We start from the raw sequence: 26,073 nt of genomic DNA on the forward strand, positions 1-26,073 counted from the left end.
GGAGTCCAATTTCAGTGGCTTGTACCTAGAATATCCAACAAAGCTATTCCTTTTTTATCCACTTCCACAGTGAGCAATTGCTACATCGGTTTGCTTTCTTCTCTATAGTCCTCTTCACCAAGAGTACGTCCTGAAATCTCAAATATACTATAATAAAGAAAATAAATGCTCATTATTAAAATATTTAGACATAAACATACATACCAAGTTAGATAAGCAATAATATAGAGATCCAAATGTTATTAAAGTTATGCTAATAGAGTTTCAGCTAACAAAACATGATCAGATTACAGCGGAGAAGAGCAAAACAAAACTAAAGTTAACAGCCTTTCCTGAAGAAACCATGTAGGGGTTACCATTACTATACTTGTTTACTTGACTTTATGCTGTGAAGGGTATGTCTTAATAGTTTGATTTTAGTTCCGACTTGTTTGTGTTTTCTTCCTACTTTCCTAGGTTAAGGTCAATATTCTTGGTGAGTTGGTGGAGAAAGGCAGCACCACATTCTCTGTGGATACCAATGGCTTTCACCTCCATTCTGCCATCTACTCAGCAAGGCCAGATATGGCTGTGTTCTTCACCTACAAACACCTGCTACTGCAGGGGTATGATTACAACATACTGGACACCGTTACTAGCATAAAAGCAAAAATCTTGATTATCCAAATGTTTAATGTTTCTGCTTTGTAGTCCTACTCAGTTTCCTGTGTAATTTTATGTTATTTTTACATACATATTGAGGAGCCAAACCTCTAATACTTCCAAATATGGCAGTGTACCTTTTATCTAGTCATTTGTACCTTCATTTAATTAAATTTGCTATTCGATTTGCAAAGTACCCATTATAAAATATCCTTCATAAATTTTAAAGTTTAATTCATTGACAGGTATCCTCTATGAAGTGTGGAATCCTACCCTTTGCATGAAGCCTTGCTGATTGGAGATGTGGCCTATTTTGACTACAATGGCTCTATGGAAGATGAGAATGACAGAGTGGAGCTCCAGAAGAGCTTAGGGCCCACAGCTAAGGTAAGGCTCCAATCAAAGGAAATATTCACTGTGGAGGCAGAAGCTTTTTGATTTCAATGTAAAAGCTAATGTGAATTTAAAAAATATTTATTAAAATGATTTGTGCAAAACTGTTCATGCATCTTGAAAGTTTAATTTGATTCTGTCAGTTTATAAAATGCAGTGCTTTCCACAAATCTGGATAAAAATATTTCTCATTGTGGCAAAATGTTGTAATTTACATACCATTCAATACCTCATATAAGTATAATGCAGGTTTTATAGCCCTTTTTACCTTTTTTCCCTTTTCTGTTTCTTGGACATACCTTACGTTTAATATCATTTAGTAAATTGTACTTTGTAGACTTGTAAAGTAGCATAATATATTCCAAGTTATTAAATGGTTTTAATCAAAAATGGATGGACCCTTGTAATGCAGTCAATTTTATCTTCTGCTTTGTCCTCAATCTTTCTTGACAGTACATTTATCGCTTCTTATATTGATGTATCAGTGTAAGACCATAAACGTACCTTATTTATATAGGATCACTTAAAATGCAGCTCACAAGCAGAATTTAATATATAGTTTAAAGACTATAAAAATCTAGATTTAACTTTTTTATAGTGAAATTGTCAAAAAAAAAATGTTCCCTAATTTTGACGAATACATTTAAAAGAAAAATAAAAACTTTCCCACTTTGTGTCAGCATCTTAAATTTAATACCAGAGAGGAAAATGGCACATGAATCTGCCTTGACTGGTACATTTGGCAATATTTAATGGACCAGTAATGTTTACTGCTTTAAAAGCTGAGAGTGCAAATGTGAAACTAGCCTTGTGTTTTGTATATTTTATTTATTTCTGTTTGGCAGTGTCTTTGTGTTTTCCATTATTTTACAGTACAAAGAAAATATTTTTTTTGTCTTGGGCATCGTGATTAAAACAAATAATATGCTTTGAGTTATGTCATGCATTCATTTATCGTGTCTTTCGTATTGTTTGCCAGCTTTAGGAAATATTCTCCCATATGACCTAATTCTCATACAATAACATATGTTTTATCACAAAATAGATGATTTATGAAACTACCCAAGAAGCTGTTTTTGCAGGTTGTCAATCCAGTCAAATAAAGCAAGTCATTATGTGCTGTTAAAAGGACATGTTATGTAATTAGATGGCTTGTTCCAGTTTGTCCTGTCAGATCAGAAATTTCTTCAGCTGTCAAACACTCACTTAAAAATTGTAAAACATTTAAAATGTGTGGTGTTGATTCATATTAAGTGATCATAAATATCCATGGTTGATTCCTGCTTAGCACCTAAATCTTCAGAAAAAATGATGGCCAATGTGTTCCTGTATTGAAATAAGCTGGTTCAGAAAGGTACTAGATAGTATAGAGGACTGTTTCATTTATTTTAGGTAGAATGCCCAGAGGGGACTGGGCGGTCTCATGGTCTGGAATCCTACAGATTTTATTTTTCTCCAGCCGTCTGGAGTTTTTTTGTTTTTTCTGTCCCCCCTGGCCATTGAACCTTACTCTTATTCGATGTTAATGTTGATTTATTTTGTTTTATAATTATGTCTTTCATTTTCTATTCTTTAATATGTAAAGCACTTTGAGCTACTGTTTGTATGAAAATGAGCTACAGTATATAAATAAATGTTGTTGTTGTTGTTGTTATGAACAATAAAGCACTACACACCCTACAAGTGCAGTAAATGTATCTCTCTACTGTGCTGCATCTTATTCAGAAAGAGTCCGTCGTGAAGCACCAAAAGTCTAAAATGACAGCTAATGTCACATAGCCTCCGACAGATGACCCTGTTAGTTAGTTGTGGAGTAGTTGTTTAAAATTAAATGGAAATATAAAAGTAAACTAATTAAATATTTTAACTGTCTCAGGCAGTCATGGTGGCACTTATGCAAAGAGAAATTATTACCTTACAATTCTGGAAATCTATAATGGCATCATATTAAAACAAACATTTCAGTGTACATGTCAGTACCGTGTTGTCATTTTTGTCATATCTTTTATTTTTCATTTATATATTTAGCATTACTCTTGTGGCATCATTTTGTGTTATTTCTGTGGATGCAGCGCACTTGCCTGGTGCCCTGTTTGGTCTTTGCATGTTGTCGGACATCATCACTGCTAGATTATAAAGCAAGACTGTGCACAAAGAGACGTGTCGAACATTAAGACATTAAAGAAGTGCAAACAAATATATTATTTAGGAGTAGAATTCTAAAGTTATGTTTCAGCTTTGACTTCAAGTTCCCCTTGAACTTCACAGGAGACTTGACAAATTTGTTTGTTTAAACCTTTGCTTTTACCGGGCCCAATTGTTCTTTTGAAAATCCTTTAAAAGACCTTAACTGATCTCTCCCACTTTTAACTATCAGGACAATGTCTCTGTCCTACATGAGAACAACAGATTTACAGTTTGTCTCTATATATTTATTTCCACCATTTTGGATGTGACATAAAAAAAAAAAATGCAGTTACTGACAAAAACAGTTTTCCAGAATATTTCCAAAATAGAAATCAGACCACAACTATAAAATAAGTTTGTTTTAGTCTTAAGAGATTTATTTGGTTAAAGTCAGATATGCCACTCTTTGTTTATTTGTTGTCTACAAACCACTTAACAAAATTCAAATTTTGGTTGAAAATAATGCTCAATGCAGAAATGAACTCTACTGTCTATATGAGTCTTAAACCCTGTTTACTGATGTTACGACTCACACACTTGCTTACCTCAAAGCTCCATAAAGCACTCTCTTCACCTCCTGTCTTTCCACACACAGATTCTTCCTATCCTGGTCTCTTTCTGTCACCATTGAACATTTGCCCCAGCTTATTACCTAACTTTAAGCCTGATGGGCTCTTCAATTGAGGTTGGCAGTAGGTGAACTGCCCTCCTGCCAACCTCCAATACTTGCCAGGTCTCCTTGTTGTCTTATTCTAAGGGAATAATTCCTTCTATCACACATCCTCTCTGTTGATCACCCTTGTGTCTACGCCCATCTGGGACACCTCTTACTCTAACACACCAGCCTTTGATGGTTCCCTTCCAACCAATCCCTTCACAACATGTGCTTCCCCAGACAATGGATCATGTCCCGCTCTCTTTTTAAGCTCTGCTGGATCCTGGCCTTGGTCCATGCCACCTTCTCCTGCCAGGCAATACATTCCCCGTTAGCCAAACCATCACTAAATCAAAAGCAAAACATCCATCATCCAACCTGCTATATCCTAACTACAGGGTCACAGGGGTCTGCTGGAGCCAATCCCAGCCAACACAGGGTGCAAGGCAGGAAACAAACCCGGGCAGAGCCAGTCCACAGAAGCAAAAGCAAAACAATTAAGACTAATTAAGCTGCTGCAAACCTTAAAGTAATACTGCAAAAAACTGTCAATCCTTGCTATAAACAGTAATTTCATTTAGCAGTAATTAACCTCAGATTTTCATTTGTTTGAGTAGAACACCAAATGAAACAGTTTCCAACTTAACTTTTTAAAGCTTTCTGTTGTGGGCCTGATTTGCCTACCTATTCAGTGTATTCCGTGTAGTCAAATCATGTTCTTAAACAAAATGAATTTTTGCATCACAGGTGCTGTTGGAGTTTCTTTTAGTTAGAATTCCACTATTCTCTGTTTTCCTATGCATTTCTTTATATACATGACATTTTCTCCTCTGTCAAAAAATGTGATGCTAGGTTGACCTGATAATGAAACTTGTATTTGTGTGAGTTAACTTATTTTAAAATTTTTGCTGCTGCTTTTTATCTGTTCTTGCTAGGATAGTCTCCAACTCCGGAATGTGACACTGAATTGAATAAAATCGAAGCAGACAGTCGCTGGATATAATTATACTGCAAAAAATCAAGAGGCCGTCACTGGCTATTTTAAGAAATGGCAATACAAAAGGGAAAGTAGGGTATCCTAAGCTCATATGTGTCTCATTTAAATTAAATGATCAAATCTCTGTTAAAGGGCTCAAATCACAATCAGCTACTGAAGTAATTAAATGGTTCTAATACAGTTGATCATTATTTCTAGATTGGATTAATTTCAATATTCATATGCCTTCTTAAAGAAATGCCTATTTTCTAAATGCCTTCAGTTGTTTAGATAGTGTAATAGAGTGGACACCAGAGGCTGAGAAGGTTTGGGGCAGCCACCCGTTTATTACGGTTTCCCGGCTGCAAAAGTCTTTGAGGCATTGTAACAGTTGTTTACACAACAGAGTCCAAAACAGAACTGCCTGCCTAAGCAAAGGCAGTGAGCTTTATAGCACAGAGGAAATGATGTAGTCCTCTGGGCGGAACTGGAAGTGACATCATCCTTGGGGCGGAACCGGAAGTGACCTCATTCTTGGGGCGGAACCGGAAGTGATGTGTCCTTCCTGGAAATGGCGGCTCCTGGTGGGATTTCCCGGGTAAGACCTGCAGAGAACTCAGAAAGAGCGTCAGTGCACCCGCCCCCCCTGGGCAGATGTATAAACAGTATTTCCTAAGCCCTTCAGCTGCTTCCCATGCACACGTGTGTGACAAGACTCCCCTCAGCCCAGACCCGTGGGTCGGGCGACCTACACCGAGAGGTCGTGGGCCGGGAGAGGGCATCGGCGTTGGCATGAAGAGACCCCTGTCGATGAGCGGCGTATACTTGTACTGCTGCAGGTCAAGAAACCACCTGCGTGACCCGTGGATTCGACTCCTGTGAAGGGCCATCCACTTCAGAGGTGCATGATCCGTCACCAGAGTGAACACGCGACCCAAGAGGTAGTACCGCAGCTGAGTTACCGCCCATTTGATCGCCAGAGCCTCTTTCTCCACCGCCCGTACCTGGTCTCCCTGTCCAACAGTTTCCGGCTCAGGTACATAACGGGTGTTCAACACCGTCGGACGCTTTGGCTCAACACGGCACCCAAGCCTGTGTCCGGCGTCCGTCTGGAGGATAAAGGGAGAGAGAAGTTAGGGGAGATCAAGATAGGTGCTGAAGTCAGAGCCCTTTTAAGTCACTGAATGCAGCCCCGCTTTATCAGACCATACCACCGTATTAGGAGCTCTTTTCTTTGTCAAGTCGGTCAAGGCGCGCTCTCTCGGAGAAGCGAGGCACAAACCGGCGGTAGTACCCGCCAAACCGAGAAAGGATTGGACTTGCCGCTTGGTTTCTGGGGCGGGCCAGGCCATTATGGCTTGCAACTTGGAACACTGTGGCCTCACAGTACCCGCCCACTAGGTAGCCCAAATATTTGGCTTCCTCAATCCAAAGAAACATTTCTTGGGGTTGATTCAGCCCGCCTCTCCCAGTGTCCGTAATACTGCTGTGACCTGCTGTATGTGTTCCTTCCAGGTGCTGGAATAGATGACGCGTCATCCAGATAGGCAGCACAGAGCGAGTTATGGGGCGGAGCACTTTGTCCACCAGGCGCTGAAAAGTCGCGGCCCGTGTAACCGAATGGAAGGACACGATACTGCCAGTGTCCGCTAGGAGTGCTAAGCGGTTTTTCCTTCAGCGGACTCCGTTAAAGGAACCTGCCAGTACCCCTTTGTCATGTCAAGTGTAGTCAAGAATTTGGCTGGTCCCAGTCTCGAGGAGGTCATCCCGCGAGGCATGGGATAAGCATCAAATCTGGAAACTTGGTTAGCCGGCGGAAGTCATTGCAAAACCTCCAACTGCCGTCAGGCTTAGCAATCAAGGCGATGGGACTGGACCAGGGACTACTACTTTCCTCGATTACTCCTAGTGCCAGCATTCGCGATTTCCAGTTCCACTTCTACTTTCTTTGCCTCCGGAGTCTGTAGGGTCGCTCACGGACGATCACCCCGGTCAGTCAATATGTCATGCGCAATCAGAGAGGTCCGACCGGTTTTCACTTACCACCTCTGGGACAGAGCGGATAGCTGCTTCGAGCTCTTGTTTCTGCCTGGGGATAGCTGCTCGCGAAATTAAGGGAACTTACTTCAGAAGAGAGCAGGGCTGTCGGAGGAGGGATCGGGACCCTCTCCTTCCACGGTTTCAGCAGGTTTACATGATATATTCGCTCAGCTGGTCGCGATTGGGCTGTTTCACCAAATAGTCAACCAATCCCTTCCTTTCCTTAATTTCGTAGGGGCCTAGCCAATGGGCGAGCAGTTTAGAGTGAAGTTGGTACCAATACCATGGCGATCCCCGGTTGGAACTCCCGGAGAGTCGTGCCCACGGTCATAAAGGCGGGCCTGTGCTGATTGCGCCTCCTCTATATGACTTTTAGAATCGGTCTTATTGCATCAAATCTACGCGCAATTGGGATATATTCCAAAATATTAGTGGAGGGCTGTGCCTCCCTTCCCAGCCCTCTTTTAAAATATCCAATAAACCCGGGGTTGTCTTCCATACAGTAATTCAAATGGAGAGAACCCGTAGAGCTTGAGGAACTTCCGATATGCAAAGAGGACAAGGGGAGGAGTTGGTCCCAATCCTCCCATCCTTGCTGACCTTACGTAGCATTTGCTTGAGAGTTTGATTAAATCTCTCCACTAGGCCATCGGTTTGAGGATGATACACGAGGTCTTTAAATGCTTTATTTTCAGTAACTTGGCAGTCTCCTTGAGCGTTTCCGAGGTAAAAGGCGTTCCTTGGTCCGTCAGGACTTCTCTAGGAATGCCTACTGCGAAAAGACTCCTACTAGTTCCGTGCAATATTTTTGTGGTAGCCGGCTAGGAACGGCTTCAGGGAATCGGGTAGCATAATCCACGAGGGCGAGTATATATTTATGTCCTCGGGCTGAGGGTTCTAGGGGTCCTACTATATCAACCCCAATCCTATCAAAGGGAACGTCAATAAGGGGAAGGGGAACCAGAGGAGCACGGTCCTCCTAGGAATTTGCCGCAGTTGACATTCCGGACAGGAAATGCAAAAGCGGCGAACCTCCTCATTAATCCCGGCCAGAAAAAGGAGCTTAATTCGCTCTAATGTTTTATCGGGCGAGATGGCCTCCAAGAAGGTGGGAGTGTGCTAACTTCGCAAACCTGCCGCCGGTAGGTCCGCGGGATTAGCAACAACTTCCGGACCTTCCCCTCATGTTCAGCGACCCGATACAACAAATCATTATCAACGACAAAGTGAGGTCCCTGTGGCATGGGCAAATGCGTTCGTTGGCCGTTAACGAGAACCACTGCATTCTTTATGTGTTTCAGAGAGTCGTCATTCCACTGTTCTCTCTTGAAAGAAGCGGCGTCGCTCTAAACTGAAAGTGCAACTCAGAGAGCGGGTCGGTCTGACCTCAAGGGCGGAGATTCCTCCCTGCTGCGGGCGCTAGTGGATGGCGTAGTAGCCCGGACGGTCGGGAGTGTCTTCGTCACTCTCTTGGCCTACCGCCCCCCTCCCTGTCGGCTGATTACGGTGTGGAAGCAACTTGAGATGAATCGTTGTCATCTATAACGAGGCCATAAGTTTTGGGAATGCTTTCTAAACTACGCGTTACTATCAGACCAGTCTCGCCCGAGGATTACGGAAGCGGAGGATCCGGATGCACCGCCACGGTAAGCTGTCGAAGGGTTCCTCCGAGACATACGTAACTACCAGGCGGTATTGTATGCGGATATCTCCGTGTATACATTTTAGACTGGTCTTCTTTTAATCCACTGTTGCGGTAGAATAAAGCGGCGAGCAACGACAGACCGTTACTGCGGAATCAACAGCGCTGTTATCTTATGTCCATTAATAAGAAGCTCCCCGTATGTTTATCCGCCAGGGATTGCTAAGGGCACACAAACAACCCGCCATTGTCCCCTACGGTCCGCCTTGTTCCCGACAGGTCGCAAGCCAGGCGGCCCGGCGACTTGAACAGCTCTGGAATGCGTGGAAGGGACTGCTTTAGTGGACATAGCTCCCGGGTAGTCCACAGAGCGGCTGTTCTGCCCTCCCAGGTTTCACAGCCGGCCTCTGGGTTTGCAAGAGCTGCAGCAGCTCGTCCATAGAATGGAATTAGCCCCAGGCGGCTGGGCAAATTCCTGGGGTAGTCTTTAGCAGCAAAAACAGGCCACTTGCTGCACTATTTGTAAGGGGTTAACTCAATGGCGTAGCCACTCACCCACCTGTTGCCAGAGAGCCATAGCCTGCTCTGACAGCCCTTTGCTTGGGTTAAACTCCCAGTTTATTTCTTCACCTGCCGGCCTGGGGACAACCCATGCTTAACTGGGACCTTGGTCCCGATGGGCAGCTCGGCTTTCCTGCCAAGGAGAGCATACTGAGCCACTCGTGTGTGTTCCCCAGAAGCCAGCCCACGCCTGTGGGTCCCCTCTTCTCCACGAGATGGGTGGTCCCCGGTTATGCTCATGGAGCAGAGCCTGCACAGCGTCCTTCCTGACCCTCTGGCACTCCCGCCCGAAACTTCGGCCCGGTACTCACCCACCTGGTTCCTGATAGTTCGTGTCCCGGGTTCATCGGGACACCATCCTGCCGACTACGCCACTGTAATAAGTGGAGACCAGAGGCGTGAAAGGTTTGGGGCAGCCACCCGTTTATCGGTTTCCGGCTGCAAAAGTCTTTGAGGCATTGTAAACAGTTGTTTACACAACAGAGTCCAAAACAGAACTGCCTGCCTAAGCAAAGGCAGTGAGCTTTATAGCACAGAGGAAATGATGTGTCCTCTGGGCGGAACTGGAAGTGACATCATCCTTGGGGCGGAACCGGAAGTGACCTCATTCTTGGGGCGGAACCGGAAGTGATGTGTCCTTCCTGGAAATGGCGGCTCCTGGTGGGATTTCCGGGTAAGACCTGCAGAGAACTCAGAAAGAGCGTCAGTGCACCCGCCCCTGGGCAGATGTATAAACAGTATTTCCTAAGCCCTTCAGCTGCTTCCCATGCACACGTGTGTGACAATAGATAGATAGATAGACAGATACTTTAATCCCAAGGAAATTCACATAATCCAGCAGCAGTATACTGATACAAAGAAACAATATTAAATTAAATAGTAATAAAATGAAAAATAAATAAATAAATAAAAAGACAATAACATTAGGTAATGTTAGCATTTACTCCCCGGGTGGAATTGAAGAGTCGCATAGTGTGGGGGAGGAACGATCTCCTCAGTCTGTCACTGAAGCTACTCCTCTGTCTGGAGATGACACTGTTCAGTGGATGCAGTGGATTCTTCATGATTGACAGGAGTTTGCGTAGTGCCCGTCGCTCTGCCACAGATGTTAAACTGTCCAACTTTACTCCTACAATAGTGCCTGCCTTCTTAACAAGTTTGTCCAAGTGAGGCGTCTTTCATCTTTATGTCGTACCCCAGCACACCACCGTAGAAGAGGGCACTCGCCACAACCGTCTGGTAGAATATCTGCAGCATCTTATTGTAGATGTTGAAGGATGCCAACCTTCTCAGAAAGTATAGTCTGCTCTGACCTTTCTTACATAGAGCATCAGTATTGGCAGTCCAGTCCAATTTGTCATCCAGCTGCACTCCCAGATATTTATAGGTCTGCACCTCATTTATCATATATTTTGCTTATGTTTTGCCTATCAGGCTGCTGTTTTGCATATCCACGTGCTGTACTGTATATACTCCAGACCACTGTGCTCTTTCAATCAGACAAAAAGAGCTAACATCTAAAGTTTTAAATGCCTACCTTGAAGACACTGCATAAAAGAAAAATTATTTTTTGCACAATTCATAAAATAAAAATAATTAATCTTTAAATCAATTTTGCTTCCATAAGAATACATCCATCCATCCATCCATTTTCCAACCCGCTGAATCCAATACAGGGTCACGGGGTCTGCTGGAGCCAATCCCAGCCAACACAGGGCACAAGGCAGGAACCAATCCTGGGCAGGTGCCAACCCACCACAGGACACACACAAACACACCCACACACCAAGCACACACTAGGGCCAATTTAGAATCGCCAATCCACCTAACCTGCATGTCTTTGGATTGTGGGAGGAAACCGGCCCGGAGGAAACCCACGCGACACGGGAGAACATGCAAACTCCACGCAGGGAGGACCCGGGCAACCCGGTCTCCTAACTCTGAGGCAGCAGCGCCCACTGCGCACCGTGCCGTCCCCTAAGAATACATTATGCTGTAAATAATGTAAAATATCAGTTTAACCCCAGTGTACACATTTTCAATCTAAGCAGAGAGATAAGATTATATATAATAGTCATTTTTTATAATAGTTATATATAATAATATATCTCTCTATTATAAAAAAAAATCTTGGAAGGAGACAAGATGTGATTTTCTTCAGAGACACTTTCATGTCCCGTGAAATGAGTCTTTGTGCCAAAAGATTTAACCATGCCTGGGGCCGGAAATAAAAGACAGAGTAGATGACAAAGTAGAATGTCGTGAAGAATTCAAAACATTGGCAAGGTACACATGCAAAGCAGGCTAGAACTAATGGAAGTACAAAAATTTAAAAGTCTCAAAAATGATAGTAAAGATGATTAGCACAAACAAATTATTAATCAGTGAAATAACACAACAGCGAAAGAGATTATATACTGTATATATATATATATATATATATATATATATATATATATATATATATATATATATATATATATATATATATATATATATATCACATATACATACATACATACAGTACATAAAATATATCTTACATATAATGATGCTGGCTAATGTGATACTTTTTATTTGAGGGGATACACCCACTTCCTCAAATAATTCCCCACGTCTTAATCTCCTCAGTTTTCTTTGTCTTGCTCATACAATGTTTGTTATTTTTTTAAGATTTATTGTTTTTCTAGTAAATCTTCACCTCTTTCTTCCATTCTGACCAGCATTGCTGTTAAAAGCCCCCATCTTTCTCAAAGAAATCTTGACTGCATTTGCATTTTGATTTATCAAAGAAGTGCAACTAAAGATCCAATGGCTTATTCTCCACTTTTTGTCTTGAATGACATTTTTGTATTCAAATATTTTACAAATGTATTCCAGTTTGGTTGAAGGACTATATGTACTCTTTCAGAAGAAAGAAGAATTGACTCTTGATATACAATCATATATTTCAAGTGTGTGTAGTTAGGCATCTAAAATGCCTTGACAATGCAAAATATCAAACATCTTACTTCATGCTTGTAAAATGACAAACAAGTGTGCTGCTTTTGAAAAGCTAGAATAAAATAAACATCTCATTAAGTACATTGGAGTTGTATAAACCTGGCTCAGTGCCAAGTACGATTTATGGAAATATGTGCACAGATTAATAAAGAGTAATGCTTGCTCATCTCACCAGTGCTGGAAACGTTTCTTTCTGTGCTCTTGTTCTCAGGTGCTGGTACTGAGGAACCATGGGATTTTAGCACTGGGCGATACTGTGGAGGAAGCTTTCTACCGTGTATATCACATCCAGTCCGCTTGTGAGATCCAGGTAAGCTGTGAGACAATCACCTCAAAACAGGTTTAGTAATTTAGTGGTGTATTTTGAAAGACGAGGAACCCTTTCAAGAAAATTGCATCCAGTACTTCCTAATACTGTTTGTCATTCCAGGTCTCAAGTCTCTGCAGTGTAGGAAAAGTAGAGGATCTTATTCTTCTGGACAGGGAGAAACATCGCCCTTATCAGGCTGGCTCAGTGGGGTGGGCAGGATCTACCTTTGGACCCATGCAGAAGAGTCGTCTTGGTGAACATGAGTTTGAGGCACTTATGAGGATGTTAGATAATTTGGTGAGCTGTATTTAAATATTGGGTCTTGTTTGTCAATGTTTTTATGTATGGAATCATTTATGAATTTATTAAAATCTAAAATGTATTAAAATACTTTTGATGATTTTATTATTATTATTATTATTAGGGATATCGGACAGGATATGCCTACCGCCACCCTTTCATGCAAAGAGAACAAAGCCACGCAGTGAAGGGGAAATTCCTGCTACAGTTACAGCATTCACCTTTGAAGATATCCCAATTCCCCGGTCAGCTCTGAAGCAGCATGCACATCGACAACAACAAGAGAAAACTCGCTGGCTAAATACACCTAACACATACATGCGTGTGAGCCAGTCAGAAGGCAGCCCCAGCACTAAAACCACAGTGAGTTATCAGTGGCAGAGAAGCAACTGCTTCAATAGTGAATTATAGGTTAACTTTTAATGCAGTGAAGGACAAAGGGCTGCGTAATTGATGTGCCTAAATAACAGAATGACTTAGTGAGGGCAAATGTGTCAATACTGAAAAAAGAACCTGCTTGCATAATTAAAGCATATACAGGCAGAAAAAACAAGGGTTTGAAGAGTGAGCGCGTTTTCTTGTATTGATCGCCCATTTTTTGGACATCTTTATTTATAAATTTTTACTATTTCATATCTGGAATTTGTATCATACACCATATTTCCAGCTCATTCTCCAATTCTAGAATGGAGAAGCTGCCCAGCGTTACTGAACGTCACACTGTATTTTGTCTGCATTGCAGAGAGGGGTAACGAGCCCTTTTCTGCCATCTACTGGCAGGCACCGCACTCAGATTTTTTTTCTTTATTCTTCATGCGCCTCATATAGTTTTATAACAACTCGCATCAAAGCTGATCAGTTTCAGAAAACTGGATGATTTATACAAACATGTGCGCAATCGATCAATCAATCAGTAAAATAAAATAAGCAAAAAAGTAATTTTCCTAAAGATAAACATTTAAACAGAATGTAAGGCATAATAACCTAAAACAGTTTTGCTGCTATATATATTTACAGCCCATAAAGCTGACAAATGAACTTATGTTACTTATATTTACTTGACAGACACTTTAATGTTAAACATATTTCTAAATATAGGTCTTATGTGGTTTGGACTGCTAGCTGGGAAATTGGATAAAAGTAAAGTGCCTGAGAGAGAACCATGATCCGTTACCACATTATTTTGTTTGCACTAGAATGTATTTTTGTGATTTGCATAAACGTATTGCAATGATGTGTTCCGTGAAAGACACAAGATATTACAAATATTAATTGACTGACAAAACAGAAATGTATTAGTTCGTTGGCTTGCATATAGAATACACAAGCATATACTTGCCAGATAGTTGATTTTAGCTGTCATAAAAACACAAGTTAACAATGCCATTTTGTGAATAGGCTAAAATATTCCCAATTTTTTCCCTTTTTTATCTGACCTGAAACCAGCTGATACACTAGTTTAAAGTAATAAGATTAAAAATAGTTTCAGGTCTTTAGTATTTAATTTTAATGGAGCTGCCTGGTAGGCAGCCTGTGTGATAGTGGTTGAGGCTTTGGATCTCAAATCCTGAGGTTATGTGTTGGAATCCTGCTACTGACGCTGTGTGATCATAAGCAAGTGCTGTAATTGGAAAACCAAAAAGAAATGTAACCAACTATATCATAAATGTTATAAGTCACCTTGGATAAAGGGATCGGCCAAATAAGTAAATGTAATATAAATACCTGGTAACCGAAGCTATTGATTATTTTTAACTATGCTTATTTCTCGGTATAGTGGCTGAAAGCAGAAGAGGTTAAGATGACTAGTGGATCTGCCATTAAGATTGAAAACCCAAACCAGTTTGTACCCCTCTTCACAGATCCTCGAGAGGTGTTGGAGACAAGAAACAAGGTACAATGAGACTTCTACCTGTCTGCTTTGCAGTCATTGTTAGCCAATCCTATTTGAACTGTTTTATTCAAACTCTCTCTCTTTCTACCTGCTTTCCTATTCTGCTTAATTATTGTGCACAGATTTAAATTTAACTCTATCCTGAAAGTCAGATTTCCTCCTTCTCTTTACTTACAGATCCGAGAACAGAATCGTCAGGATGTAAAGTCAGCAGGACCACAGTCACAGCTTCTGGCCAGTGTCATTACAGAAAAGAGTCGGAGTCCGGTGAGATTAGGATCTGTTTTAGATTTGTCTGTTTTGATCCTACACCTCCCTGAAATCTTTAGCACCTCCAGTCTTTTTATAATTTTTAAGAAATAATAATCATACAGTGCATATTCCTAGGAAGAATCTTTTATTTGACTTTTTTTCATTTTACATGTTTAATAATCCAGTCGTTTAAAAATGGATACATATTGTAGTGATATGCATAAAGCTGTGATCATACAAATGCATAGCACAAACCAAACTTTAAAATATTTAATCTAGTTAATGGTATGTATATATGGAAGTAGCCAGAGTTAAGCCAGCTGAATATGGTTTATTTTACTTTCCCCTACACTGCTTAAAATTAGAAAAAATTATAAAATTATCTGATGATGTTAATACAGTAAGTCATACATGTCTACGTAGCTTGTCAAATTGTCATTTACAACATTACCCAAAAGTCCTATCTTATGGTCCTTTGAAAGCATCATCTTTAAACAGGCTTCATTACTTTCCATATGCTTATCAGCAGTAAATTGCATAATATAATCAAAGAGGTTCTGCTGTATATGTGTGCTTTTACAGTAATAAGTAAAAATTAGTGACCTTAATTACTATAAAAGAAGGGTATGGAGAAAAGGTGTGTACAATTTTTGGCCAGTAGTGTCTAACTTAGTTGATCGGCACCCAAATTGTCTCTCAGTTAAAATATTTATCATTAAAAGAAAGTAATTATGTAAATTGTTCTTATTATCAGTAAGCAACACTGATCATTTTACCTGTATTACAGGACTCTCTCCAATGGAGGGCCTAGAATGCTCGGACACTCGTCGAGATGCTAAGCACACAGTGCTAATTAAGAAAATAAAAATCCCATACATAAGATTCACTATGTTTCAATTTTTTTCTTTTATATATTAATATTATGATCTAAAAACTAATTCAAAATGAATATTTTATTAATGTTTTTTTAAGTGAAAATAAAGAAAGTACTGCATTGCTCCAAATACAGTGAAACAAGACAAAACACCCAGGCACCTGTGAGACGTTTGTACATGATCCCAATTTGCATTTATTAGATTGAAAGGGTTTTGACCATGTCACCCATACAGTGTTATTGTGAATGACTGTTTAAATAAAGAGTTTTCAGTTTTGAATTTAGAGCTCCATTGTGGCTTCAATTAAAGTAGTGCTCAGTAGGTGAGCATTGGTTGTTAGTGTATGGGCATATACAGTAGAGTAGTATGCCCTGCAGTGGAATGGAGACCTGATTTGGGCTCAGTACTGCTGGGATATGTTTTTGTCTGATGCAGCCTTATGTATAATTTTTACAGCAGTATTATTTAAGTACATAAAAACAAGAGGGAAACTTGGTCATAATATGAGACAGATTAGGCACAACTTTGGAAACCACCTGATTAACACCATTAGAACACACAAAACAGTCTTTTAGGGACACAGGCAAAACTGATGGAATAATGGAGGATTCAGGAGAGGGTGAGTAGCACTGAGTAAGGTTTTGAATAAGAGGACTGCTGAACACACTGACAGGAGGACATCAGTAACAAACTGCAGATGACTTTGTGGTATTTTGTTTTAGTTAGTTAGTTTAATTTCAAGTTAGTGTTCAGTAGTAAAAGTACTAGGAGTTGCTTCTCTATAGGTTTGACAGAGGTTGGAGTTGCTATCTTCCATAGCTGCTGGTTGTTATTGTTCAGCTTAATATGTATATTGCTCTTACTGTCCATATACTTTATGAAGATCCCTTTGAGCTGTTAATTGTCATCTGCCAATTACTTGTTCTGCTGCATTATTGAATGTCTGGTGACCTGCTCTCCACCTCCTGTAGTGTGATGCCAGCCTTAGGAGAGTTGCACTTCTTGCTGAATTCTCTCTCTGACTAACTTTAAAAGACATAACACATTAAATCAGTTGACTTATTTTGATTGCCAACTCTAAATGGCTCAGCATGAGTGAGTATAGATATGTTTTGCATTGTGCCCTATGCCAAGCAGCTGACCCGCTCAGACCAGTTTCTCACTTTGTGCCAGATGTTGCCATTGTAATGAAAATGCAGAACCCTATGAAAATCAGAGTTTCTCTGAGGTTCCTCTTTTTTTATATCACATTTTCATAGAGTGTTGTTTCTCAATTGGATACAAGCTGGGATCTACTGTAATATTAATGTATTCACATTATATCTGTGTATGGTTTGGCTAGTTGATGCAGACATGTATATTTGTGCAAAACATTTTAGGAATGTATTAAAACATGCAGTTACATTTTAAATTTACTTTCTAATGTGAGTAGATTTTACAATGTTCTGGCTCTGGATAACAAGTGTCTTACATGTAGTAAAAAGTGGAGCAAAATGACATCTTTTATTGGCCACCTAAAAAGATTCCAATATGTCATTTTGCTTGACTTTTCACTAGATTCATAATGGCTAACACAGTACAACACCCTAATACTACATGTGGCTTACATGTAAGACAATGCTGAAAACTTGTATGTTTCTGTATGTATTTCCATGTACTGTACTACATACAGAACACATGCAAATGTAATAACAAACTAAACGTAGTAAAAATACTGCAGTTCAGCAGTTCAGATTTGGTATTGATGCTTGTGATATCTGAAGGCAAAACCTTTGTGTTACTGTCATCTGCTACAAGCAAATAATAAACAACATTCAATATATGACACATTATCAAAACTTTACAGACTTGTATATTGACAATATATTGAATTTTTTCTAACATTTATTTCTAGAGCCCATTTTCAAAGGGTGTAGCTCAAAGTGCTTTGTAAAATGGTAAAGAAAAATTAAATTAAATAATAATGAAAAAATAGTATACAACAAATAAATAATGCACTCTTATATTCAATAGCTTCATAATTAAAGAGAACTGTAATTTTTTTTTTTAAATTTCTAAATGCAACTGTTAAACTGTATAGCAGACTTCAAAGTAATAACCCTTTGAGAATCAGTACTGGGAAAACCCAAAGCTTTCAATTACATTTTCAAAATGAATGCAAGTTTAGGCTAGGTAGAATACAATGTTCTTTAATTTTGTACTGTAGATGGTCTAATTCAAAACTGTACATTGATATATATCTCTTTAATTTGGACTGACAAGAAATTACATTGGATTAGACTCTGCTTCTGGGAGAGATGAGCTTCATAATCCCACTTCCCTCTGCCATTGCGTTTGGTTGTAACTTACTGCACTAAACTTCTTGCCTACTTATCAAGCAACATCAGGTCTATATGAATCCATTTCCTAAAATGGCACACCATTACTTAATTGGCACTCTAACATTATAATTTTTTCTATGCTACCAGCTTATTGTCTCATTTGGTACAATTGGGTGAAGCCTAACCTGCCTACTGTGTTACGAAAAAGACATGCTGTACAACATAGAACTGAAAAATGGACTAAACAAGAAACCTTTCAGGTGTTTCATTGTGTGGTAATCCTTTATCAACTATGCTTTTTGTTTCATTCATGTAGCACTCTTCATGGTAATCATTGGCCTTACTTGCTTGGTGTAAAACTTTTCAACAGCCTTTGAATGTCTGTTTGTTATGTATGTATTGGTCAACACAGATAGTCTACTCCTTGAAACAGCATTCATATGCCACTCAATATATCATACAGCATACATGATGAACAGGTTTACTTTCTTAAACAGATGTTATACTGGGCGGGCGCATGGCCTGTCGCGAATGAGATATGAGTGCTTGTGTCAGACCTGAGGTTTCCAGAATCCAGGAAACAACAACCCTTTATGGTAACATAAAACAAAAGTCTATGTCCAAATATTGTAGGTACTTAAAATCTGATCTGTGCTTATCAATGGACACTTAATCATCTTACTTTATCATTTTCAAAAGATTTTTGTTTTTTTTTGCATTTGACATTTTTAACAACAGAAAGAGTTCCTTGGTATTATTTTGTTAACATTCCCCTTTCCTTGTTTTCCTTCTGTTTCTCATGGGTCAGTCTGCAGACAGTGAATTGGGAGAGTCTGGAGGAAGAAGGAAGCTGTTGAGAGCCAGACACAGTAACAACACTGAACCAGAACCACCAAACCCTTTTAGCCAACTTACTGACCAGGAACTGGAGGAATACAAGAAGGAAGTGCAAAGGAAACAACTTGGCATAGAGGGTGAGAAGCCCAGTTGTGACATATACTGTTGCAAATACATAATCAAATTTTGATTGAATAAAATATGCAGTAGCTGAACATTTTCAGATATTAGGTTTTACATATGTGACTAGTGTATAAGAATCAGGCAGGCAAATTGCTGTGGTTGTAATTATAATAAATTAACATAGAATTACATAGGAAAAAAAATATCTTTTCTCATAGTACAGGAATTTTCAAAAGTGTTAAGTGAAGAAAATAAAACAGTCTAATGAAATAATGGGAAACTGTTTGGCATTTAGGATGTGGTCCTGCACAGTATAATTTGTTAAAATCAGGCCTGGTCTCTAAGTATGGAGCTTTTATATTATGAAGAGCTCTGGATTGCTCCTTCATCCCAAAGTCCTATTTAGTTAATCAGAATAGTTTTTGGTGCTGCCAGAATAAGATCTATTACTTCAGAACTAGTAGATGAAGAGTCAATTTTAAAAATGGACTTTTTAGCCTTTATTATATTGTATGCCTGATGGTATTAATTATAGCCATAGACCCAAATTCACTTTGAAACAGAACACATGATATCGGAGTAAGTCTGTTCCTATTTAAAAGTTATAAAGTTATATTTAAATGCCAAAATAATATGTTGTGAAAATGTCCATTGCTGCTCTAAATGTTACATTTGCAAATGATTGCTTCAGTTTGCTATTTCTGATGGACTTGCATGTTTAATCCTCTGTGTTAGAAAAATGCACAGTAAAACTAACATCAATTCAAGAGCTAGGTCGTACTTTTTTAGCAAGTTGCTGAAGTGATGCTCTTAATTTTTTTTCTTTTTAAATGCTTGAATTTTTTTACACCAAATTTGTAAAGATTTAACATTTGTGTCCTTAATACATTCCGTAAATAACAGTACCTTTTGATAAAATACAGTTAGTCTTAAAATAAGCCTGAATCCCATGTGCCTGCAGGTTTTGTTCCAACCAGTCAGGCACGTGGAGAGATATTTTATCTCTAGATGATCTAATTTAATTTGCTGTTTTTTCCCTCTTGATGTGTAATCAGAAAAGCACCACTGTGTGCTTTTTTACATTAAGAAAACATTTTAGAAATATTTGTAAGCTTGCCATTGCTTTAAATGCTTAAAGGATAAGTTCAGTATTTTTTTTGTATTTCTTTACAATCATGGTATATAAAGTTTGTTTTTTTTAATATAAATTTCAAAATACTTCATCTGTTCTTGCAGTTTAGAATGGTGTAAATGGTACATGGGTCCATAGGTGAATGAAAAAACCTTGAAACTTACCATATATGTCCACTTTGAAGCAGCAAATGCTTCAATTTAAGAAAATATTAACTTCGCATTTATGAGGCATTCTTGTGATAACAAAGGAAACTAGAAATAATTATTTTATCATGGATTCTTGGAACTATAAATTAAGAATATAATTTCTCTTTGCTGTGTCTGCTCACAGACTTTGTGTGGAATTGAAACAACAAACCCCTGTGCCAACCTATAGGCCACTTGTTATGCTATTTCTGCTTCTGCAGTTATTTTTCAACAGTCATGTTCGCCATCAGTAATAACAGACAGATGTACTCTCACATCATATGCTTATTTTTTCCAAATGGTGCTTACTTTTAGCTAATTACATTTTGTGCTGTTTACAAAGTCTTCAGAGAGATTTATGCCAGGTGATAGCACAGTAAAAAGAGCACATAGAGGCGTGTCATTGTATTTTTTGTACAAACAACAATACATCTGAAGTAAACTGATTACACGCACTTTTAAGAAAAGCCTTAAATTTTTAAAGGAGCCAAACCACCTGCACATCAGTTTTCATGGTCAGCACATGCATGATTAAAAGAAAGAGGCAAGGGTGTGCAGTGGAGCAGATTGAATCAACACAAAGAAATCATTGACTTTTTGAGCGCATGAGGAGTCACTCTTGCTGCTTTTATCATAATACAAGAACTTCAAACAATGTGTTTGAGTGAGTAAGCTCACTGACATTCACTGATATCAATTACCCCAACATGTATGGGGTGAATATGTAAAACTCGTGCAGATCCTGGCGCTGTGATGAGGAATGACAGCTCTGCATGACCTGGTGAAGTCAGCATGAAAAGAGCTTAGCAAGCAGCATTGACAGTGGAGGGTGCAAAGACACAGAACTACAGACTACTTCAGATACATTTTCGTTTGCTAGGAGTCCATCAGCCCAGATGTATAGCCTTTGGGAAGGAGCTAAAGTAAAGAGTTGCATAGCCAGGTAGCATACATGAGCGTGCAAAAGATGAACCACAAAGTAGATTTAGGGCCACCACACCAGCAGTCAGCGTAAAGTCACTAATTCCATTTCTCAGGCCCGAGTTATTACAATATTCTCTCAGTGAGACATACATTATCGATCCAGCTTCCATATAGTCAAGAATATAGGCAATTGTAACTTTTCGAGTTATTATTGCCTAGTTGTTACAGAACAGATAAAGAAATTCACAACAGATCATCAACATTGAATTAGGTCATTAACAATGGTTGGCGATGACTTTCCGAGGTGAATCCATGCCCCAGCTTTAAAAGATGTCACAGAGGAAGCTGAGTAAACTGCACAGTCTTCTTTTAAAATGACTGAATGGCACAACAATATTTTGGTTTGTGATTATTTTTTTCCTTGTTAAAATGACATGGAAATATGTATGGAATCTCAAAACATAGATCAATACTGTTATTTTGGCTTGAACAATGAGTGTATTCAGTACGTTTTAAGGTTTTTACTTATTCACTTTGTTCCTTTTAGCCCCATTGTATGCTGGAAGAACAGATAAAGATTTTGTAAAACCTATAAAAAATGCTTCATTTTAAAACACAATTTATGTGGTAAATGAATATCCACCATGATTATTTCTGTTAACTTTTCCATGTTTTCTTTGTAGTTTGCTCATTTAATTGTTGTAGAGCAGATACCACAGCAAATTGTAAAAATGCAGAAAGACTGTTAACTTTTTACTAATGAGTATGTTAGTGTGTCTGATATAGCAAATTAGTAAATAATAAATTAAATAACCCAAAAACCTAGAAAAGCAGCTGAAAATTTTAAAAACCAGGTAAAACAACATAAATGTTTGGTAGATTCTAATAGAAATTTAACAAACGTCTAATTTCTACTATGATCCAAAAACACAGAAACTGGAAAATAATAGCTTTCTTATTAAGACTAGGATTCCGATTAAATACAGAAGCTAGTTGGAACAAGGGTACAATTCTTAAACATATAGATTAGAACAAAGAAAACCTCATCCCATTTACATTCATAGGGAATGTGATGAAGTTCCACTCATTTTGTTTATGGCTGAAACATATGCATGATTCATATACACACACATATATATATATATATGTGTGTGTGTCAATAATATATATATATATATATATATATATATATATATATATATATATATATATATATATATACACACCATGATTCTATTTAAAAACTTAGTTGCAGTGTTTTATTAATATAAACTCTTCATCTATTTACTGAGCCTGCTTTATCCAATTTTAGAGTTACAGGGTGCTGGTGAAACTGTACATTCTGTGGATATTGTATCTATAAAATCTGGCATGCACAGAGAGTTTGAAAGGGGCAGGAGCAGGTGCTACAGTCAGGATAACAAGACCCACAAGGCCCGGGTTCATAAGGAAATTAAATAATTCACTGCAGGCTTGCAACTTCAGTTAGATAGAGCTTGCATTTCTGAGCACAACTACAAGTATTGCATTGATTATTTTAAAATTCTTCCTGGTTTAACTTAATTAAGGTAAAATCCTGCTGCTCCTTTAAGGCAGAAACGTCTTTTGTTATTGCTCCTTTCACTCTATTATGGATTTAGTTCTGAAATAAAAAATGCAAGATTTCCATTTTCTTTGAGAGCATAATGATGTGACTTTGTTACCAATCAGCTGAGCTGTAATCATTTTAACTTTTCTCATGCACCTAAATAAGTTAGTTAGCAATGATAGCAAACTTAATTGCTTTTTAATGTCACTTCTTGTATACAGTAGACTCAATAAAGAATTGGAAATTTTGCATTCATTTTCAGAATGTAATGGACATGGCTACACTTTTCCATCAAACAGTCATCCATATTTTTACTGGCTTATCTATACCAGTGACTCATGTATAAAATTAACAAATAATTTGCTCCATATGTTTGTTGAAAAATATAATCTCTTTAGTTATTGTTTCAAAATATCCACATTGGCCAGACAATGATGTGTCTCAAGCTCATAATACTTTGTAGCACAAGGTGAACCACTCTGAGGATATGATTTTTAAATTTGTTAAGGAAGTGCCTATATCATGGGTCGGTGGTTAGTAGGCTACAGTATTAAAACTACATACTTCAATCAGCAAGCACTAAATTTGTGTTTATTGGAATTTTGAAGCCAAAGGAATATTGCTTTTAGTTGCTACACTCCATCTCAGTTTTAAGTAATCACAGAAAGAACTGGCAGTCCAGTTAAATATCTACTTCTGGTTTAGTATGTAAGCTAAGCAATAATGTCTTAATACTTATCTCAAAGTTGGAACACATTTATAAATAAAAAATAAATTAAAAAAAGGAAGGAGACATAACATTTAAGTATCAAAGAGATCATGACATTTGGAATTTGACACTTGAAATTTGCATTGATATGTGATCAGATGGACTTGCCAATTAAATGTTACTCAATACTAAGTAATTTTATCCAACTAATATTTCCTTCTACTATAGACTATGCAAACACAAACATCAATTTCACAACAGCAAATAACACAAATCTGACTGTGTGATTTTTCTGACAAACTTGGTTTGACAGTTATGATGTTAAAAAGCTTTAAAGAGTTGCATAAATAACATATCCTGAACAATCTTTGTATTCACCACTTTATGTTGCACTTTATAATATGTTTACATTTTTTTTTTAGCATTGATTATAAGTATCGTATGTATTGTATGTATTGTTTGGTTACTGAAGAGAAATCCCAAATTTAATACATTTAGCAAATGCAATTGGTAAGGTAAATAAGGGTAGTCCATGATGATCATATCATTCTTTAGAAGTACTATGCAGGAATCCTCCCCCTGTCACCAATGAAGTCAGGAGGCAAGTGCTAATTCTCACCTTCAAAAACAGGCCTTGAAAGTAGCAGTTAGAACAAAGTGGGCAGGTGTGCAGGCACTCTTAACATCCCCCACATCTCACACATGCCTGCATTTCCACTTTGAATTCTGCTCCATCAAAATTTTAGGCAACACAGTTGTGCCTTTTCTGTGATATCTGTTGATGCACTAAAAGGCTAATGATATGTGATCCGATGGACTGACACTATCTATCAAGCTTTAAGTATTTGTATATGTATGTACTGTATATATACATTTTGGGAGATCTGCTTTCACTACACAAAGTGATACAAAAGTATGTTTGTATGTTGCATCTTGTACTTTTGAGGGTTTTACAGTAATGATACTTGGCTATTAATGTTTTCTAAAGGTACATTGTAATAGGCATGGTTGCTGCCTAGTTTCTAGTTTATTTTGCTATTTTTAAACCAGGAGAGGAGGATCAGTCAATGGATGAAGGTGTTACCTCTCCTACAAAAAGTCCATCAGCTGTGGTGTCTAAGAGCCGATTCCTTCACCAACAAAGTCAAATGGAGAGTCGTAAAGGTGATGATTATATAAGATTGCACAGTCCTAAGAAAACAGATTAAATTCATGTAAAGTGTAAATGGGGGGGGAAAAAAAACGAGATTTTGATTTTAATTACTTAAAAAACCAATAAGAAGAGAGAGAAAAATAAACCACATTTCAATGAAGATTAGATCAAAATATTTTATATTCAGTGGTTTACCCTTAAACTTGCATGTTATTTTTATGCTTGTGTAGGATTCCTAGCTGCAGTAAGGTGCTGCAGACGGAGAAGCCCTGTAGCTTAGGGGCTGAACTGTAAATGTCTAAGCTGCAAGTTCTGTTCTCTTCTTGACACACTTTGAGTCAAATACTGTGCAATGCACTGAAAATAGGTTGCATGGTGATTTCTATGAAAATGAAGAATAGATCATTCAATTTATATATAATAAAGCGATGGTGTTTTTTTGTCATTTATGTTGTTCCCCTCAAATGGATAGTCCAGGGTTTGTTCCTTCCTTGTGCCCTATGATATCTGGGATTAGCTCAGTCTTCCAACACAACAGGTTAGAAAATATCATGACTATTTTAACGGTCCAAGCCCTGGGGATAGACCAAAGAAAGTTACAAGTCACAATCATACAGTTACTTCGTGTTGCACAGTAGCACAATGGTTAGCACTGCTGCTTTATAGATGCAGTTTCTACTTCAATTCCTGGATGTTGTCCATGTAGAGTTTGACATTCCTACATTCCCAAACACATTCAGGTCTGGTTATTGCATTTCCAAATAGTCCCAATATATTTTAAGTGGACACTATAATGGTCTCACCATGCTGAGGACTGTTTCCTGCCACCTGGGATGGACTTAAGCCCTTGACCCTACCTTGGATTAAGCAGGTTTGAGAATTGCTGATTGACTAACAGTAATTCAATTTTGAAATTAAGCGTCCTTTTGACTCATTCAGGATTAGACCATGAGTCTGTTTTGTGACCTGCAACCTCATAGTTTATAGTCAGGTGTCAAAGTGCACTATCAAATCTTTTAGTGCTGGAAGTACCATAAAATAAATTGTTCTTCCAGTTTGACCAATTTCTTAACCATTCAGTACAAACATTTATAATCATTTTGGTGCAGGAGGGGGATTCCCAATTATAATTTAGAGTGCATATCTGTGTTCTCCTGTCTTCATTGTTTTGTCTTGTTTTGTCTTCCATTTGTTTCCACTCTCTTTCTTCCTTCCTTCCCCGACTTTCTGTTAGGAGTTTCTTCTGACACTGAGTTCTTGTCATTGTAGTAATTTAAGGACCTTTTTGAAATATTCTAGAGCGCTTGCTTGCAGAAGAATTTTATGGCTCCACTACCCCGTTTCTTACTTCCACACATAAAGATCTAG

The 26,073-nt window shown here is 38.4% G+C and overlaps 1 pseudogene; it reads left to right on the forward strand.

The window, feature by feature from the left end:
* The first annotated feature begins 456 nt into the window (after nt 1–456).
* Nucleotides 457–24,716, forward strand: LOC120522578 (annotated as a pseudogene).
* Nucleotides 24,717–26,073: the final 1,357 nt, after the last annotated feature.

The sequence above is a fragment of the Polypterus senegalus genome, unplaced genomic scaffold, assembly GCF_016835505.1.
Source record: "Polypterus senegalus isolate Bchr_013 unplaced genomic scaffold, ASM1683550v1 scaffold_5716, whole genome shotgun sequence".
NCBI classification, from domain to species: domain Eukaryota; kingdom Metazoa; phylum Chordata; class Cladistia; order Polypteriformes; family Polypteridae; genus Polypterus; species Polypterus senegalus.